Source organism: Drosophila tropicalis, unplaced genomic scaffold, assembly GCF_018151085.1.
Source record: "Drosophila tropicalis isolate 14030-0801.00 unplaced genomic scaffold, ASM1815108v1 contig_381, whole genome shotgun sequence".
In the NCBI taxonomy this organism is placed as follows: Eukaryota; Metazoa; Arthropoda; class Insecta; order Diptera; family Drosophilidae; genus Drosophila; species Drosophila tropicalis.
The window spans coordinates 438869-458256 of NW_027172842.1; positions in this window are offsets into that span (position 1 = coordinate 438869).

Sequence of the window (19388 nt, forward strand, 5' to 3'; positions counted from 1 at the left end):
ATATCATTTTTTTTTGTTTTTGGTATATGATTGACCAAGTGGAGTATAGAGAGAGTTAAAGCAGTTTTCGTTGCTCTCGTTTAAATAACATATAAAATTTAATTTTGGTCTTTTTGGTCATCAGAATGTTTAACTTATGCTCAAAAAAAAAAAGAATTTTTTCTTTCTTTGAATTTTAATACACTTTTCATATAAACATTGTCAAACCTATCTATATTTATACCATAATCTATAATTTTTAATTTTGAAATGCCTTATATTATTTGTTACTTTTATTAAATATAAGTTTTAAGATGAATTTAGGCTGAGCCGTTTACAAGGGGGGAGGGAATCATGCAAAGTAAGTTAGGTTAAAAATTGGTTTGGCATAGGGATCGCTGGGTAATTTTTTTTTTTTTTTTGACTTTGGATACAGCGATCATGGTAGGGTGGGCGAATGTTTTTGGGCGTCACTGATATCTGACCCCTTCTTGTTTTCTCATCCTTTTCTCTATTCTTTTTTCTTTTGCAAGTACAAAGCGTCAAACCGAGGATAAATTGTGTCAGTACGCGAATTCATTAATAAAATTGTAACTAGTAGAGCGGTAGTCTATCCATTCCCCCATTTCTCACCGACTAATTGAGCCGAAACCAGCGAGTACTACCAGATTCCAACAGCTCGCAGTAAAATTGTAGCAGGGTTTATGTTACAGTTAGTTAAGTATTCATCATTTTATTAATTGGCGCCCAACGTGGGGCCAAAACGGTTTCGGGAGCCCCGACGAAAACATTTTAGACAATAAAAGCTTTTCTTATGGGTATTAATATCTCGGTTTTAGAACGCTAGGTACAAAATGTTGATAGCTTTAAGTAGTTAGGTAAATTGTATGGAGTTATGTGATACTTGGCAATAGGCTAGGGCATACCTGCAATTTCAATTATACTTAAAGTCCTCTTTTATCGTTATTTTAGCAGCTGCTCAAACCATTTTTTTTAACACATGGCATGATTCCCCTCATTAGTTTTATGAAAGTTATTTGAATTTTCTTTATATTTTCTCTATTTCTTTGCAACATCAATATAATAAGTATAGCTTTGTTAATCAATCAATTTAGTAGAAATAGTTTCATTAGGAATTAACCAGATCTGGAATTAAAAGCTTAATAATAAGAGGGAAGTCCTCAACATATTTAGTTAACAAATAAGCAAACGTTTTGTGGTGAGAAATGTCGGTAAGGCACACCAGTGAAGATCTAGCCGCGATTCAGGACGACAATACCCTTTGCCTTATCTGCGATAAACCAATACAATATAGGGCGCAGCTACGGAGCACTACTTGTGGTCATCATTTCCACATAGCGTGCTTCAACATACGCGTCGGTAGTAGGGAGTATGGAAGAGGAAGGAGCTGAAGAACTTAATGGGGGACTACAGACCAGCCATAAGGCAAGAATGCAAACCAGGGCAGCAGCGCAAAGGGCCAACTTACTAGCAGAAATGGCACAGAGAGATTTGAGTCAGGAAAGAAGGTTAGACGAGGGTATAGAGCCATCCGAATCTGTTAGGAATAGCGACGTTAATTTAGCCAGATTAATAGCGAATGCCATGGCGACGGCTGCATCTCGTCAAAATGAGCGACTGGAAATTCAAGCAGTTAGACAAACGGAATTGTTGACACAAGCGTTAGAAAATGGATTCCAGAGATTGTATTCAGTAGTACCCTCCAGTACCAAATGTCCCCGGTCGACAATGTCGCCGCATCGTCGACTATACCGAAGTCGGCAGAATTAAATTCTGCCGGCGTCGACATGCAAAGACCAGCCGACGGTGCCCGAACTATCCAATGTCGTCATCGAAACACTTCGGCTACCGAAAAGAGTTGAGCAAACACAATTTCTTGAAAAAAATTGCCACAAAAAAAAAAGCCAAGAATAGGAAAAATGCAGCATCAAATAATATTTATTTTTATGACGGCTTTTCCATACCCTTGTTACTTATGGATGAGGGAAAAATTTGAACATTATTACCATATACATATTATTTTTATATATACATACATAATTTGTCAATAACTTGTTACTTATACATAAATTGATCATTAAATAAGCATGTTTTTTTGATGTGAAACATATGTAAATTTCACATAATTTTACATGCATCGTCGGTTATGGCCAAGCATACTCTGTGTTTTCGGCACGCGACAAAAAGGAAGACAAAAAGAACAAAGTTCAAACGGGACACTGCATTGTTGTTTTTATTTACCATTTCGGCACGCGTCGCTTTGTAATTTTCGTTTCTCTTTGCATTTGATTTAAATTTGCGTACAAGACAGTTGTCAAAGATTTCAGTGTGAAAGATTACAGTGAAAATATTTAAATTATTAAAAATTTATAAAGGTAAGTTTGCATGCATTTCAAAATAATTCAAATAAAGTTTCTAAATTTTAAAAATAGAAGTGACTAATTTTAATTTTTTATGTTGCAGATGTCTCAAGGAGTACAGCCGGCGGCATTAGAAGATACATAATTTATTGTTTATGTTTATTGTTATACCCTTGCTGTTAAATAAAAATTTAATAAATGAATAAATTAATAAAAAGAAAATTTTGTATTTTATTTTTGTATGGACAACACTATCGACACTATTGCGTCCTCTGACGCGCATGCAAAGAAGATCCGTCGATCAACAGTCGACATTCAAAGCAAATGTCGATGAAACGTCCTCTGACACGAACGCAAAGAAGACCTGCCGACGTACCGTCGACGTTCAGAGGAAATTTCTTTGCAAATGTCCCTCAATACATTTTCGAAAAACCATCCGCGGACATACCGTCGACTATGTCGCTCAGTTGTCCCGATTGTCCTTATTGCTAGGCCATCTAATGTTAAATGTCGCCGCAACTTAAATGAGCGTGTCGCCGCTGTGTCCCTTAAGACAGCGGACATGTCCCCGTAAACTCGACGGAGAGTCTCCGCAGACACGTACTGCAGGGTAGCGACACACCAAGTGAACGCTGAGGAAAGTACACAACAGGCAGCGAACTTACGTAGCCAAGTATCAGCAACAGCAGCCAGTGAGCAGGCAAGTAATGGTAACAGTATTTTGGAGCTTAGACCAGTCAGAATAAGTCAGGTTATAAGTAGTTGGAAGTTAAGGTTTAATGGCAAGTCCGGTATATCAGTGGACGAGTTTATTTATAAAGCGGAAGCAATGACCCATCAGACTTTAGAAGGTAATTTCGTAGTTCTGTCGCGGTATGTTAGCAATTTGTTTGAAGGAAATGCTAGTAAGTGGTTCTGGAGATATCACAAGAAGGTATCACACATCAAGTGGTTAGACTTATATAGAGCCTTGAGGGATCAGTTCAAAGACGAGCGTACCGATCAGCATATTAAAGCTGCTATCAGCAAACGCAGACAAGGGGATAAAGAGTCGTTCGACGAATTCTACGAGGCGATAGTGGCACTAGCTGACAAACTGTCTAATCCGTTACCAGAAATTGAGTTGCTAGAGCATCTTCGGGCTAATCTTCTGCCCGATATTCAGCATGAGTTATTATATGAGTCCATAGCTTCGGTATCTAAGTTAAGGCAGTTAGTGCGTACTAGAGAAACCTTTATGCAGACAGTACGGAAACCATTGAGTGTACCACCAAGACCCATGCCTAGGAGAGTGGTAAATGCAGTGAGCATTCAAACAGAAGAAGAGTCCGAGGCAGAAGATGAGGTGCCAGTGGTGGAAGCAGTTAACTTCGGAGAAGTGCACGCAGACAGATATATATATTTGCCCAAATTTACGCATATCTCTGATGAGAAATCGTTAGAAATATCTAAATATTCAGAAACGGAACCAGTAGAGTCGCCTAGATTAGGAATTTATTGGTCACAGACTCGTTCAAGAGAGCGAAGGAAGGCTTTTAATAAAGGTGTTAAAAAGGAGCGAAAGCTAATAGCCTCGGCGGTAGTCGGCAATGTTTTTGATATCCGTCCTTATGCAGAGGTAAAGTTATTCGATAGGTTAATAAGTGGCCTCATAGATACTGGGGCTAGTATAAGTTGCGTCGAAGTTTGGCAGTTTTGCAGAAGAATTATTGGCTGTAAAACAGAATATTAGGCCAATGTCAAATAAAGTAAATACTGCAGATGGAACACCCCAGCAGATAGTAGGAAAGATAAGTACTGAAGTTAATTTTAGAGGAAATAGTAAGATATTGAAATTTTATATAGTCCATGGGCTAACCCAGGATCTCTACTTAGGTAGATTTTTGGCTCGCTTTTGATTTATTACCATCTGGACTCTCATTAGGACCGCTACAGATAGCTAGTTTAAGCGTAGAGGGTACGGCGCAACGGATGTTAGACAGTAATCAGAAGCAACGTTTGTCTGAATGTATGCGTTTGTTTCCATCATTCGCTAAGTTGGGACTAGGGAAAACGCAGCTGCTGTCACATTCAATAGATGTTGTCACCGGCAAAAGAACAATTAATATATGAAGAGTTAGATCGCATGTTAAAATTAGGAGTTATTGAGGAATCTCAAAGTGCTTGGTCTTCGCCCGTTGTGTTGGTGAGTAAGCCAGGAAAACATAGGTTATGCATAGATAGTAGACGGGTGAATGCCGTTACAGTTAAGGATGCTTACCCAATGCCAATCATAGACGGCATCCTTAGCAGATTACCTAAGGCCGAGTTCATTACAAGTCTCGACTTGAAAGACGCGTATTGGCAAATTCCTTTAGAGCCTGAGTCACGGGATAAGACAGCCTTTTTAGTAGCAGGTAGATCCCTGTACCATTTCAAAGTAATGCCTTTTGGATTATGTAACGCGGCGCAAACCATGTCCAAACTCATGGATAAAATAGTGCCACCACATCGGCGTCATCAGATATCTATCTACTTGGATGATCTGTTAATCGTCTCAGATTCGCTTGACGAGCATATAACTCCGCTTACAGAGCTATCCAAATGTATATCCGATAAACGTCGAGAAAAGTCATTTTTGTAGAAAGAATGTCAAGTATCTAGGGCATATTGTAGGTGAGGGAACTATTAAGACAGACCCAGATAAAATATCCGCCATAGTCGATTTCCCCACCCCAAAATCGGTTAAACAAGTTCGGCGCTTTTTAGGAATGGCGGGTTGGTATCATAAATTCATTCAAAATTACGCTGCTATTGCGTCTCCAATTACCGATACTTTAAAGCATAGGCGTAAATTCATATGGACATCAGAAGCTCAGTCAGCGTTTGAGGACTTGAAAACACGTTTAAGCCAGGCACCAGTTTTACATAGTCCCGATTTTTGAAAAGCTTTCTCCATAAACTGTGACGCCAGTCATACGGGAGTGGGCGCTGTGCTAACCCAGTACCACTGCGGTATTAATAAGACATTGGAAAAACTCAGGCGCTACTATTACTGGCCAAATCTGGTGTCAGATGTTAAAGAGTTTATAAACAGATGTGATGTTTTTAAAGCCACAAAACACCCGAATTATACGTTAAGGCCACCATTAGACAAGATTTTTCGAGAAACTGTATGTGGATTTCTTGGGTCCTTACCGGCGTAGCAAGTCTGGCAATATTGGAATATTGGAATATGGTTTTGTAGTAGCGCTTGTAACCGTTTGTATTTAGAAAGAAAACGAAAAAAGAGAGTAGGAATGATTTTTCTTCTTTATAACTAAAACGATATATAAACGTTTTATCCCTAAAAGTGAGCAATATAAGTTTCACAGAGTAACCTGCGTTCACTGCTTTCACTGCTTGTACTGCTTGTATTGTTAGTTAGCGTTATACTAACTAACAGAATGTAGACTAACATTGTATAATTTTGGAAAAAAATAGGAAATGCGATGTCGAGATTCATTTTTGGTTCAGAAAATTTTCTTTGAATTTTTCAATCCGATTACTTTCTCTTGGGTTTCTTTGTGGCGCCCCCTAGGCTCCTCTAGAGTTGGGATCATGGAAGTTTAGTGGTATTCGTGGCGAAGAGAGGGGTCCAAAGAGGACTAAGGGATAGAGATTTAGCCAAGTATGTTGGCCCCCATGGGAATGACTTTTCTTTTCCAAATCATCTTCAACTAGTGCGGACGCAAAAATTAAAGTCATAGAGAAAACTAATTTTTTTTCGGAAAAAGTCCGATCGTGAAATTTGAATTGTGAATTCGAAGCAGTTTTCTTTCTTCAGTGAGTGAAAGTGTTTTATTTCAAAATAAATGCATATGGGCAGTCTGGTGAAGTAGATTGCCGAGAGGAAGCAATATATTCTTTTAATCCGGTGCCAACTCAAATGAATTGGCACCTAGTTCACAGACTAGATGCAATGGTCTAAGCCGGTCAGCCGACTAGAGAAAGGCTTATGAGGGACAAGCCGTCAAAACGGACCGAAGCCCCTGGAGCAGCAAGCGCAGAGTATTGGCCAGAAAAGATCTGAGAATTTTAATACACTTTTCATATAAACATTGTCATACCTATCTATATTTATACCATAATCTATAATTTTTAATTTTGAAATGCCTTATATTATTTGTTACTTTTATTAAATATAAGTTTTTAAGATGAATTTAGGCTGAGCCGTTTACAAGGGGGGAGGGAATCATGCAAAGTAAGTTAGGTTAAAAATTGGTTTGGCATAGGGATCGCTGGGTAATTTTTTTTTTTTTTGACTTTGGATACAGCGATCATGGTAGGGTGGGCGAATGTTTTTGGGCGTCACTGATATCTGACCCCTTCTTGTTTTCTCATCCTTTTCTCTATTCTTTTTTCTTTTGCAAGTACAAAGCGTTAAACCGAGGATAAATTGTGTCAGTACGCGAATTCATTAATAAAATTGTAACTAGTAGAACGGTAGTCTATCCATTCCCCCATTCCCCCCCATTTCTCACCGACTAATTGAGCCGAAACCAGCGCGTACTACCAGATTCCAACAGCTCGCAGTAAAATTGTAGCAGGTTATATGTTACAACACACCAAGGCTGAATGAATGATTATAAAGTAAGATTGAAGGAGGTGCGGGCCGTTGGTGGACGGAATTCAAATCCTTGACCTCCTTAAAAACGAGGAAGTTAACTTGCAAACATATATGTGTTTATAGTTACAATTTTCCTTGGGGTCATATATATCCCTGGAAATTTTAAAGAAGTCATTCCAAATTCCGTTAAAGAATTGCTATTTAAAATTCCTCAAGAATGATGTTTGATTTTTATAATATCTTAATAGCAAGTAAAGGTTTAATCATTAATTTATTATTCCAAGATATCCTTTAAATAATTGTAAGTTCTACAACAACAGTTAAAGTAATTAATAAAAAAATAATTAATAAAGTTTGTTGGAAATCTAAAGTTTTGATTTTGATATGAACTTAAATTAAAAATTGGTTCTGTTTCATTCTTAAAGAAAAAAGTTTAAAAGTTTTGTGGAAGCTAAAGAATAATTTATATTCATAAAAATAAATATAATTATAGAATTCAGAAGTAATTGAAGAATATCAAGAGACAGTTTATTAAAAATATTAATTTTACGGGTTACTGAAAAAGAAATTGTTTTCTTGTTGTTTTAAAAGAAAAATGTTTTAATAGAAAAAATTGTTTTTAGTTTTAGGATTTTTAATTGCTAATCGGAAACATTTACTTTCAATATCATCGAGCTGGTTTAATGTTAAATTTTTATTTAACAAATTACGAGCTTTTTACCAAGTCTATATCATTTATGATTACCTAAGACTCATGTTGATCTGAACTGCTTCTGGGCCAATAATTATAGCTGATATTACGTTAAAGCTAGGAGGGTATGGTTTACTTCCTATTTACAATTAATAAACGTCAAATATGGATTCATTTAAATAAGAATTAGATTTGATAAATTAGCTTTGAATAAATTTGTTTGTTTACCTCAAACAAATTAAGTAGCGCATAAAGGAATTGTATTGCGGTTTTATTAATAATGAGATATTGAGGGTTAAGAAGCTCTTAAACTTTGATAATTGGTCATGGATTTTGTTCATCTGGGTTATTCTCTAATAAATCTTTCTAATATATCTTCTACTGTTACGAAAAAAATGTATTAAGAGAAATATATTTTGTAATTATATTAAAATTTGTTTAGAAAATATCAAAGAAGCCTTCTTTGGCAATGCCGAAGTTTATATACCTTTGCAGTCCTTGGCAATAATATATTTAGATGTTGAAAATTCTTTTTCTTCAACTCAATTGATCAATACACAAACAAAATTACAATTTTTCTTCTTCTTCCCTTATTCCCTAAGCGAAGCAACGTACGCATACACATACAGTTTATGTAGCGTTGCGTCTGTGTGTGTATGCATGTACTCTGTTGATAACGAATGACGTAGTAGATAGCAGTCAGCGCTGGGAGCAGAGCCGATTTATGTTGACTGTAACTTGTGTTCTATTTATCCGATCAGATTCACATTCAAATACTCCAATTGCTTCAACTTTTTTTCGTATAATACTATATAATAAAGTGGTCCGATCCGAGAGATTTGCATACTTGATTTGCTCCAGGTAATAAAAAGCACAGAAAAAAATTCAACCTAATAGCTTTAAAGATGGCTAAGTAAAACGCTTACGCACGGATGGACAGCCGGACATGGCTGTGTCGACTAAGCTTTTCGTGCTGATCAAGAATATATATACATTATGGTGTCGTATATAAACGTATTTCTCTTTTATAGGTAAGTAGAGAGTAACTATAGCAACGGTATACAAACATCGGCTCCCGCAATGTTAGCACCACCTTTTGAGTCTTACTTTTTTTTGCAACATTATGATTCTCAAGTTGGTATTCCATTCATGGTGGTTATAAAGAGCACTTTGCCAGCGATGCCCACCGGCGGTCGTACGCCTCAGCAGTGTCACGGGTTGATCGCACTCCCAACTAATTGCGACATGTTGGAAAAAATTGTTGCCAAATAGAAGAAGAAGAGAAGCGCATAAATGAGTGCGCGCCCGCTGTCCGTTTGACGTTTGGTTCCTTTCCTGCTTAGAGCTGGCAGGGGAGGTATTGTATTCAACAAACTAAACTGCTGTTGTGGTCAAAAGGGGGGGAAAAATAAAAAACCTTTCCTAATTGATCGCCACTTTTTGCAATCGAACATATTTTAATACATTTAAGTGTGTCAACAAAGAACATTTGTTTATAAACTAAAAATATCATAGAAACCAACTTCGGCTATGCCGAAGACTGCCCTTGCAGTCCTTAGCAATAATATTTTTACAGGTTCAACTGCAACTCAATTCATCAATACACAAACAAAACATTCAAATTATTACTCTTTTTACTACAATTTTTATACCCTTGGAAAAAGGGTATATTAATTTTGGTCAGAAATGTGCAACGCAAAGAACGAAGCATCTCCGACCATATAAAATATATACATATATTTTTGATCAGCACGAACAACGCAAACTCCTAGACCGTAAAAGCTACAGAGCTGAAATTTTGCATGTTGGCTTGTATATACTGCAGGGGTTATATAAATTAAGCACTTCCTTCACTCACGGTATAAAAAAAATTAAGTTTTTATTTAAAGTCACTTTACAATTAGATACAATTTAATGATAACTGAAAGATTCTGACTGAGTGAATTCCGCGGAGCTAAAGCGAAGTTACCGGATGATTTGAACTTAGGCTTAAGACTGATTTTCTATGATTCGATTATTTTGGATGAAGGCTTGGGTAATTTACGTCATCGCAGGCGGCGGCGTTGGCTCAGTTCATTAGTCCACTAAGTGCGTGGGACCATTCCATGTTTTGGTATAAGTACTTGACTCCTTGTTATGATTGAAGTGCTTAACTCCTTCCCCTTTAAGTGCGGACGTGCTCGGTCGCAACAACATATTGAACTGGCGCGATTGAGACTTCCATTGGTGGACCATGGTTGCCTGTTCCGTGGCTGCAGAATTTTTTGATGATGCAATATGTTATCATTGCAGCTGCCAGAAGGGTTAGAATAATCCAGTTTGACGAAGACATAATCAAGTTGTTTCTTTGGATTCTCTCCAGATTATTAGTATTATTGATGTGTAGTTCCTTGATCATTTCCAGTGATAACCTTTCACCTCTTTGCTGCTTATCTGATAGTAATTGCAACAGCGGCGGTTGAACTTCGACTTCAAAGCGTGTCTTCACAATATACCACGAGTCTTATATGATGACTGTCGCGTTTTCCGCTTGAATTATGAAGGTGCCTTCTAGGGTAATGTTTTCTCCATTGATGTTGATGTCCCCTTGAAATTGGTTCAGCAGCAAGGTACCGGGCGTTATTTCTGAATGGGACTTTACGTGCTGGTTGTTGATGACCTTACATTGTGGATTCCTTCATTGCAAGTAGGCTCCTACACATTTACTGTTTTCTAAATTAGTCAGATCTTCCAGTTTACAGATTGTCTTACCATTATGAATTTTACATTTATGCTTATTGATTAACCCGAAGTATTTCTTGTTGCATTTCATAATATTCTCATAGTCTATATCTTCTATAAATTTTTGATATTTAACTGGTATTGCTAGGATTTGTTTACAAATTTCATTAATTACTCTGGGTAGGCTAACAATATAAAGGAGTGAGGCTACGCTGACCTCGGCAAACTCTATTAGTTCTTCAATGTTTACAAATGTTAGGCTCCCTTCTTTAATTGTGCCAATAAAATCTATTTCGGCAGAGGACAGTATTAATGAGTTTACGGTATTGGCCTTAGCCCAATCAATTGCGTAAATGATATTTGTTATTTCTTCTCTTAAAAGACTCAATTTAAATTTGGTTATTTCAATTTCTTTTGACTTATTATTGGATTCGGGTTTACCTCTAATTAATATATTTATTATTAGTTATCTTAATTAAACCTAAACCTTAAAAAAACCTTAACCTTAAACCTTAACCTATTATTGTTTTTCAATTGTTCATTGATCTTATCTACCACAATCTTATGATCTTCATGATCAGGTGTGCCCGCTAACCATTTCCAAGCCGTGCCAAGTATATCAAGCGATCTTTTGTTTCTGAATTTCATCGGCTGAAGCCTCCTCAATTCGTTCTGTATCCGAGTTATCTCATAGGCCAAAAAAGGTTGATACGGACTAAGGTTTGTCGAATTCTTGACGACTTCAAGTGGTTTTTATGAACTATCCTGCCTGACCTGGTTTTAATCTTGGTATTAAGATCTTCGGCTACTATTTATTTTTTATATCTAGACGATAGTTTCGAGCCTAGCCGTTTATTAATCCTAACGTAGATGATTTCACCTGGATCGTAGATTTTGACGGGTTTTTTTGTTTTATTATGGTACCCTAGGTCCTTATTTTGCTTCTTTAAAATGGTTTCTGAAATCTTTTTCCTTTCAAGCGCTAATTTTTCTGGAGTATGAATTAAATTTGTTCCAAAAAATGCTTCTATTGGCTTTTTGTTGGTGGTACTAGGGATGGTTTTATTGTACTCGTCCACGGCTTTGAATATTAAATCCTCGAATTCCATTTCGGGGTGCTCTAGCTTCAAGCATCTCATTATTTCTGTATATGTTGAATTACGAAGTATACGGTGGAGTAGTGTGGACTTGTATAAGTTAAGCACTTCTATCATAACAAGGAGCCAATTACTTATACCATAAAACCCAAGTCCGTCAACACATGCCCATTGGCCGATCCTATTTCATCATTACAAGCAATTCCCATTGGTCAACCCCACCCAGTCGTCACATGCCCATTTGTCGCATGATCGCCTGTCTCAAATAACAGTCCGATAGCTAGGATAAACAACAAGTCACCCCACTCAATCGTCAGATGCCAATTTGTCGCATGATCGCCTATCCCCAGCAACAGTCCGATCGTTAGGATAAACAACAAACCTGATACCCAGAATCACCCCACAAATTTCGGCAATAAACAAAGAATGGTCTTGAACACTTGTGTAAACAAAGAATGGTCCCACGCTCTTAGTGGACTATTGGACTCTGCCAACGCCGCCGCCTGCGACGACGTCAATTATCCAAGCCTTCATCCAACATAATCAAATCATAGAAAATCAGTCTTAAGCCTAAGTCCAAACCATCCGGTAAACTTCGCTTTAGCTCCGCGGAATTCACTCAGTCAGAATCTTTCAGTTACCATTAAGTTGTATGTAATTGTAAAGTGACTTTAAATAAAACATTATTTTTTTATACCGTGAGTGAAGGAAGTGTTTAATTGGCGCCCGAGCAGGGACCCTGCTAAATAAAACTTGGTTGAGTGTTAGTGAAAGATATCAGTGGTCGTGATCGAGAAAACGCGTTAAATGCCTTAAAGTGTCAATGAAATAAAAACACTATATTGAACTACACGAAGAATCAGACAGGGTCAAATTTATCGCTGCGATTTCCTCCAAGATCCGTTCAGAGGAAAACTCATAACCCAAACGTGTTTGCCCAGGAGCGTTAGCACCTTCAACGTTGGAAAAGCGAGCCCTCCTACAAGCCGATCAGTACAAGCACCGAAGATGTTATTAATAATGTAAGTTAAGCAAAATAATTCTAAGTGAAAGAAAATCAAGAAAAAAAAAAGAATTTGTGTAAACACAGTGAGAAAAAATTTGTGAACCAAAACATAAAGTTTAAATTTGAAAAGAATAAATGAAGCAAGTAAGTCGACTCGTCGACTTGGGTATACCATACACCTGATGAAACAAATATTTTAAATTTCGAAGACCCAATGTATGTCTATTAAATTGTTTTTACATGTCTTATACTATGTGCTATCTCGCTCACTCTTCAAACACACGAGCACTCTAGCGCCGCTTCTAGCCAACGGCCAATTCTGGCCTTGTGGACCGCTTAGTAAAATACGTTCATACGCATATTTTGCATGTTTCTAGTCCGATTTCAATAAAATTTGGTAGTTTTGTAGAAATAGATAAGAATAATTAGTCTGCCGAATTTGAATGCGATAGTCAAAAAACTACAGGAGGAAATCGGTTTTTTCTTAATTATGGAGGCGGAAGTAGGCGTGGCAAAATATGAAAATATATATACTCTGCGCGCATACTAAGCCAGTATACATACTAAATTTGGTGACTTTAGCTTTGTTTGTTTTTGATAAAATCAGTTTTGTTTAATTTACGGGGGGCGTAAGTGGGCGTGGCAAAATTTTTAAATAGCCAGTTTCTGCGCGTCTATTAAACTAGTCTTCATACCAAATTTGATGTCGGTAGCTGTCATAGTTTTTAAGAAAATCAGTTTTATGTAAATTGCGGGGGCGTTTCTGCGCGCTAACTAAACGAGTATATAAACCAAATTTGATGTCTCTATCTATTATACTTTTTAAGAAAAACAGTTTTATGTGATTCCTGGAGGCGTAAGGGGGCGTGGCAAAAAGTTTGAACAATTAATTTCTGCGCGCTAACTAAACGGGTATACAAACTAAATTTGATGTCTCTAGCTGTTATACTTTTTAAGAAAAATAGTTTTATGTGATTCCTGGGGGCGTAAGGGGGCGTGGCCGAAATTCCAATTAACTCTATATATGTACATAATACACGAGTATACATACCAAATTTGGTGGCTCTAGCTCTTATAGTCTCCGAGATCTGCGTGTTCATACGGACGGACGGACGGACGGACGGACAGACGGACATGGCTAGATCGACTCGGCTGTTCATCCTGATCAAGAATATATATACTTTATAGGGTCGGAGAAGCTTCCTTCTGCCTGTTACATACATTTTGGCGACTTTAATATACCATTTCACCCTATGGGTGTATGGTATAAAAACACAAGCTAAAATATTTATAAAATCCTTAATTAAATTTTTTCTCACTCAAGAAAAAAGAATCAAAAATTAAAAAAGAAATTAGTAATAAGTAATCCCAAAAAAAGGGAAAGAAATAATTCAAAATTTAAAAAAAATTTTTTTGTAAAAAAGAGAATAATCATTTAATATTGAAAAATTTGCATAATACCACAAATTAAGATTTAAAAAATAATTTTGAAAAAAAAAGAGAATAATCATCTAATATTGAAAAACCACAAACTAAGTATTTAAGTACCAAAAACCATTTCCACCAAGATTAGCCGACATACCGCTATACCATTGTCAATATAAACTAAAATCCAATTTTCGCGGTATTATATCTTTCGTGACGTCATAATATTCGCGATATCGTAACACTTATTTCCTTGAAGGAAACCTGGTTCAAAATATTTTTTTTCAAAATGACTAATGACAACTGGGTTAAAGCAGCAGTCCTCCAGCAGGGTGGTAGTCAGGCAGCAGCTTCCGATGCTCCGACAGCATCCACCTCAGGTGCAGCAGCCGTAAATAGAATAGAGGCACTGTCGATACAAGGATTAGATGTAGCTATCCAAACAATTTTGTCATCTCAGCTACAGGAAATAGTGAAGCAATTAAATTATTCTCAGCCAGGACATATTCCCTTTAGGGACCAGACAGCTAGTGTCCAGGATAACTGGCATGAATTAGACAAAGTGCCAGATATCGTAAAAAATCTTGACAAATTCTCATGTGTCGTGAAGAATTCTCAACATGGTTTGCTTCCGCCACACGTTTGATGGAATTGTACGCCCCCATTCAGGGAACACCCAAATACTTTGCAATTCTTGTGACCATTCGAGGCAAAATTACAGGCCATGCGAATACACTGTTGAAAGTATATCGCCCCGCATTACATTGGGGTGCAATCTCGCAGTGTCTGTTATCTGAGTACTCAGACAAACGAGATTTAAGCACTTTAGAATATCAGCTATTCACCATGACCCAGAAAGGCGCATCCGTTCATCAATTTTACTTCGCCGTTTACCAACAGATGTCTTTAATACTAGACCAAATCGAAACACTGGGTTATACTTCCAAGACTATGGAAGCCATGGCAAAACAGGTCAGAGATAGGGCTCTAGATACCTTCATCAGAGGTCTTAACGGAGAACTCTTAGACAGAATGAGCTTAGCTCAACCCAGAGATCTGAGGCATGCATTGTAATTGTGCGAGATGTTGGACAATAAAAGGGCTAGGAACATTATCAGCCATCGTGACACTCGTCCACCAGTAGGACCAAAAACCCTGCATTATGCAAAAAATAACTTGCAACCTCAACAATCATACATACCGGCAATTCCAACCAAACCTTATAATAACAACAACTTTTATAATCAAAAACCAATGCAAAACGTGTTCATTCCCCAAAATGAATTCCCTCAAACGGAAAACCCCATGTTTTTCAATGCACCACCGAGGCCATTTGCCCCGAAGCCTCAGCCGGCACCAACTCCTATGGATGTCGACGGCTCTATTTTAACAAAAAAAGTTGACTACTTGAGCAAGCCAAACGTTAATTCACCACAACAATTTGAGGCAACCAGTCAAATTCAAAAGAGGCAACCAGTCCACCGGAAATTTTCCCAATAAAGTCCAGAGGCAATCCCATATCGAAACCGGTATGTCAGGTGAACAATGTATCACCATACCGCCTCAAGAAGAGCATTACTCCGATATGTCCGATTATCAGGCTGCTTACCAAGGCCAAGAAGACCTTTTCGAATTAGTCCCATGCTTTGAGGTTAGTGAATATCAACAGCAGGAGGAATATTTTACCTCACAAGGGGACAACTCAGAGTTAGTCCAGCAGAATAAAGAGGAAACCAGATCACAATCACAGGAGCCTCAACAGCCACAAATCGAGGACACCGTTAACTTTTTAGGTTGAAGTGTTCCTCTTTGCCGTACTTTGTTGTCCGGCACAAAGACGGAACCGCATACAATTTCTTAGTAGATACCGGCTCCAACAAAAACTATGTCCAACCAGAAATAGCCAAAAACGTCAAAACGAATGAACACAAGTTTTACGCGAACACCGTAAGTGGTCGCATTCTGATCACCAGCCATATCCATTTGGGCTTATTTAACGAACCCAACAAACCTATAACTTTCTTCTTATTACCTAATTTAAATCCGTTCCATGGGATTCTAGGTAATGACACACTAAGAGAATTAAACGCCATTATTGATATAGGGAAAGATCTATTATTTGTCAACAACTCTCACGTTGTTAAAGTAAAGCAGATGCGAGCTCATCAGGTCCATACGATCGAATCAGAGGAGCTCACCAATCAGCAGAAACTAGGGTTAAAGGCACTCCAAGAGGAGTAGGAATCGCTTTTCGCAGACCCAAATAAGAAGTTGACTTATGCTACTAATGTCCAAGGAGAAATCCGAACGACAACAGACACTCCAGTCTACACCAAACATTATCCGTACCCAGCTTCTCTCAAAGAAGTAGTAGAAGACCAGCTACAAGAATTACTACGAGATGGTATAATACGACCCTCACGGTCGCCCTATAATTCCCCTGTATGGATAGTCCCTAAAAAGAGCGATAGCCTTGGGAATAAGAAATATAGGATGGTCATTGATTACAGAAAGCTCAATGCAGTTACAGTTTCGGATAAGTATCCTATCCCTGAAATCGGAGAAATGGTTGCGCAGTTGGGCAACAATAAGTATTTCTCTGTCCTCGATCTAAAGAGCGGATTTCATTAGATTTCCCTTAAGAAATCTGATATTGAAATAACGGCATTTTCTGTAAATGGAGGGAAATACGAGTTCACAAGACTCCCCTTTGGTCTAAAAAATTCCCCATCAATATTCCAAAGAGCTCTCGATGACATCTTGAGAGACCTCATCGGAAATATTTGCTATGTCTACATTGATGATATAATAATATTCAGTAAATCCGAGGAAGAGCATTTCCGACATCTAGCTCTAGTATTTTCTACCTTGTCCAAAGCAAATATTGTAGTATACTTTTAGGGATAAGATTAGGGCACATACTTTTAGGGATAGATTATAAGTAATTAGAACTTAAGCATAATGTCTAGCTTTAAGTAACGTTAAGGACACTAGCCATAAGACCAATGTAAACGTTCTCCTATAAATACCGGGCTTGCGGCCCCAATAAATCACTTCAAGTCGAACCTTGCCTTCGCCTATTTCATGGCGATCCTGCCTACTATCGGCAACAAATAAAATAAAGGCAAAATAAAATAAATCCTTGCCATACAAAAAAGGCAAAAGTAAAAAAAAAAAAAAAAAGAAAAAACACAAAAAGGATTAGCTGAAGTATCAATGCCAAAGGACAACGAAGCGCTACAAAAGGCGTTGGAGGACTGCCCGCTGGACGGACCACGGCCGCTGACTATTGAGGAATACCGAGCCAGGCAACCTGCAGTACGAGCGGAGCTGGCAAGAAGGAGGCGAGAGGAGGACGCGCTGACGGCAATCCCCCCTTGTCCTAAGGCCAAAGCGCCGAGGCGGCCACCTGGTCCGCTTTAGGAAGCAACGTGCGGCCCTACTGGCCCAAATCAACAACGATCCGCCACCACCCTGGGCGGAAGCATGCAAGCTGTGGAATAAAGTAGACGAGCTGGAAAAGGTGCACCAGAGGACCAAACAGGCGAGACAACAACAGTCACAGAGTCAGATGCAGCAACCAGCAACAGCAGCAGATGCAGAAACAACATAAAAACTTTAACAAAAACAAAAACTGTGCTATATGAAGGCACCTTTGTGGCAAGAGGCGATTTTTGCGCTGCCACTATAAATAACACAGGCCGACATGATTTTTGCTGACGTTAACTTGAGAGGTGTTCTTAACTAATTCGGGTACACTGATTCTAACTGCATACTTGGTTTTTGTCCATCACGTCTAGATTTTGTGAAATCTGCAGATTTGGGGTTGAAAAATAGGCACCCAAAAGTATACTATAGAAAGTTTGAAACAAAAATTTTCAACTTTTTTTACGGATTTTAGAATATTTTGTGTAAGAAAATTAGTTCTTGTTTGCACATATAACTAATATACAATTTGTAAGACGCAGAAAATTCCCACAATTCTTTAAAATTTAAAAGCAGACAATTCTTGGAATCGCTATAGCATACTTTTTGGTTCAAAATTTACTCATTATAGAACTATATCCGGAGTGTAAGATATTATCCATTATAACAAAGAAATACCTCTTTGATATTTTGTAAATTCCTTTTTAATCAAGCCTAATATATTAATAGGATAAAATAATAATGTTTTTAGTACAATATTATGCTTATATCATGGAAAAATATATTGCAAATTAGGTCATTTTGAATAATTTGAACGCATTTTTTTCGAAATCCTGACGTGATGGAGAAAAACTAAGTACAGGGCCGTGATTAGCAGCCCCCAATTACTATAGGAGACCTATTGAACTTCAAACACTTTTTCATGACCTCAAAAATGTCGGCCTGTCTAATTAATTAATTAAATAATTACTAACAAAATAGAGAAAAAATAAAATGAAAAAAAAAAAATAATAATATATTGTCCGAAAAATTTTTTTTTTTGAATAAGTCTATTATTGCCAAAAATACCCTAGAAAAAAAAAAAGAAGAAAGCAAGGAAAAAATACATATATACACATATATACATATACATACATATGCATAATTGAAAAATACACAAAAAGAAAAAAAAAAAAAACATATATTTATACAATTAAATATAAAATTCCAATCAGCCGTATATACCCCAACATACCCTAACAAAGAGCACATGTCAACCATGTCACTCAAAATTGCACAAACAACATAAGCACAGTTGTAAAGCTCGCCACGATCAAAGCGAGCTTCTAAAAAAAAAAAAAAAAAAAAAGCTCAAGAAAATTTCACAAAGCTTGCAAGCACACATAAAGCTTTCTGATCGCAGCAAGCTCCACAATATCAAAACTGCCCAATAACGAAGTCTAAATACCCTATAAGAAAAATTACAAAATTTTTTTTTGGAAATAATTAAATATTAGAAAATAGAATTATAAACAATTTGAAAAAAAAAAAAAAACAATAACAAAAAAAATATAGGAGAATCAGAAAATGAAATAATTAAAAGAAGAAAATTATTTTAACGTAATTTCAATGGACCAGAACATAGAAATATTGAAAGAAAAATTTCAGAAAGCATACAAGTGCCTAAATAAAACAATTTATATACACCCTCAAACCATAAACAAGCACCTTGAAACTATCTTCGACAGTTATAATAGAATAAAGAGTAGCAGTACAGACATATGCAATGAATCTAGCAGTAAAAGCTTTACTGAGCTAATATATAGTTTAAATAAACAACTAATAAGTATAGCAACAAAACATAATATAAAATTCACAATACCGGTAGATTCGAATCTAGAAGCAACTTTTGAACCTCTAATAGCAAAAGACATAGAAGAACCAGCTGTAAAAGATAACCCAGGAGACATTCAAGATACATCAGGTGTAAAAGATAACCCAGAAAACATTCAAGATAATACAAAACCAAAGATGGTGCAAACAAAGATTCAATTTCTTAATACAGCCTCTAAGCTGATTCAAGAGTATGATGGTG